This window comes from Sinocyclocheilus anshuiensis, unplaced genomic scaffold (assembly GCF_001515605.1).
Source record: "Sinocyclocheilus anshuiensis isolate Anshui unplaced genomic scaffold, SAMN03320099.WGS_v1.1 scaffold287, whole genome shotgun sequence".
Lineage (NCBI taxonomy): Eukaryota > Metazoa > Chordata > Actinopteri > Cypriniformes > Cyprinidae > Sinocyclocheilus > Sinocyclocheilus anshuiensis.
In genome coordinates, this window is record NW_015552557.1 from 38004 (window position 1) to 40424 (window position 2421).

The following is a 2421-nucleotide window of genomic DNA, read 5'->3' on the forward strand; positions in this document are numbered from 1 at the left end:
TACCCCCCCCCCCCCCCCAAAAAATTTTCTTGGGGAAAACTAGGAATCCTGGGGGGCAATCTGGAGGAGCGGGCACTGGAGGGCGCTCTGGAGGTGCAAGGCTGGTTAACTCGGGGGAATTAGAAGACGAAGGAGAACTTTCTGGGGATGGTTCCGGGGCGAGGACAGGAGCCGAGAACTCCGGAGGCAGCGCCATGTCCAGAAGCACCAAGCGCCTGACTGATGATCGGCCGGCCGTCTTGACTTCCGTGTGGCCGGCGAGCGAGACTTCAGAGCGGCCGGCGTTCCTGGGCTGAGGACTACAGTGGAGCTTCGGAGAGTTTGGGGAGACCTGGGTTTTGACAAGTGGTCGGAGCCCTTGGTGAGGTATGTGGGGGTTCCCGGCATGGGGTGAGCTGGGGAAACACGGAGAGCTCCTGAGGGGGCTGGATGAGGAGACTGGAGTTTCTCCTTCATTGCTTCCACTTCGAAGTTTGAACCATTTAAATAAAGAACAAGATTAATCAGCTTGATCAGGGGAAAAATAAATAAATAAAAAAATCACACACGGGGAGATCGCAGCGGATTGTCTCATCATCCAGCCCCAACAGAAAGCACGCACCTAGAGCAAAGTCGTGCCAGCTCACCCCATTGGAAAGTGCGAGGAATTCCTCCACATATCTCTCCAACACCCGACCACTCTGCCGCACTCTGCCGCAGCGCACCCAGTCTGTCCTCAGCTGCAGTCATCTTGCTTGTTTCGGGTCTTGTGTTCTGTCACGGTCTGTGGTTGTAGTGACGCACACAACGATGGAGGTAAATGGGAAAATAACAGTCTTTAATCAGACTTCAAATCAGGACAAATACCAGGAGCAAGGAGAACCACTAAACAACATCAACACAAGACAAGGGAACTGTGGAAAACACAGGGCTTATAAACACATGAAATGCAATCAGGGAGAACAGAAACAGGTGAAGAGTAATCCAGGATAATTAATAATTAAGAACACAGCTGACACAAATGGAACTTAATACAACAGGAATCAAACCAAATAAGGACAACTAGGAACATACATGTGACAATAATGAATATTTTTTGCATGCAAATATTATTTGCAGTTTGCATAAAACAAAACTTATTGGCAAAGAATTAGGTAAGATACTACAGGCAAAAGCATTGTTTTTTTCATTCACTAGTCAATTTTGAGATTTAGGCCTGTTTAGCTTGTCATAACATTTTTATTCCTATTTATACTACAATTTAATACTTTTTAAAAAAGTGACTTTTATTTTAGTTTTAATGTGTTTTCTGATTTATGACATGATAAAACAAAAAGAAAATGAATAAAAAATTCTGAACCTGGATTTATGCAGTGTTCAGAATTCTGTTCTAGAAATGTATGCAAATTAGTGCATATTTAATAAGGTAATGCATAATTTGCATATTTAAACAATTCCGAAAACTTATGCAAAAAATACTTGCAATTAATTTTGCAATCAATCAGCTGGGGAAGTAAGGTGACATCTAGTTGATATCTATGATATTGTCTAGGTGATATCAAAATGCATGAAAACTGCCAGAATTGAAATGAACGCATTTACCTGGATGTGAAGACGTTAGAGCAGCTGACGGAATGGCCCAGGTCGCACATCGCGCAATATTCGGGATCGGTCTCCCGGGACAGTTCAACATGTAGCGCGTAAACCGACAGAACTAAACGCAGAAAACACAGCGGACGCGATATTCCCATTTAGGAACTCGCGTAGAGGAATGGCTCGAGGACATTGCAGTGACAGTTTTGACAAATTACGTAATTCACAAAAGCCTTTTTTGTAGACTTGTAGACTAAAATGTTTCCACTCTTAAAGGTGCTGTATGTAGGATTGACATCGAGTGGTTGAACTAGGTATCCACGCAGGTTGCCAGTTTGACGACACCAACAGGAACGAGCGCACTTGATGATGAATGAAATGAAATACGCTGTGTTTTCCGCCAACTGGCAACCCGGGGTGCCGAAATACAATTGGGTAAACTGGCAGTGGGCGGGTTTCACAAACCAAAACAGAGACCTACATTCCGGCCCGGAACACACATTTTCAAAGGAGAATAACTGACTGTAGCATTGTTTTTCAGATGAACAAGTATGTTAACATTTCGTGCAAGGATTGGTTTTCTCCATAGACTGTATGGTTTTCTCCCATTCAAATTTAAATCTACCACAGCACTCTTATACTTTGAGTCTAAGCACTGGGATTGCGCTGAGAAAAGTATCACTTAACAACGCCCGATGGAAACTCCGACTCACAGGCGATCACGTGCACTGAAAAAAAGAGCTTTAGTAGTCCAGGTGATATGTGCAAAATATTAGGTGATATGTTCACTTTTTCATAAAAGCATGAAACTTGGTACAATTGTACAGGTTAGGGCCCTGAACATTTACA

At 43.5% G+C, this 2421-nt stretch overlaps 1 pseudogene; it reads right to left on the minus strand.

Moving 5' to 3' along the window:
• The window catches only part of LOC107664620 (vitamin K epoxide reductase complex subunit 1-like), a 3086-nt pseudogene extending 1321 nt beyond the window's left edge, over positions 1-1765 (minus strand).
• Positions 1766-2421: the final 656 nt, after the last annotated feature.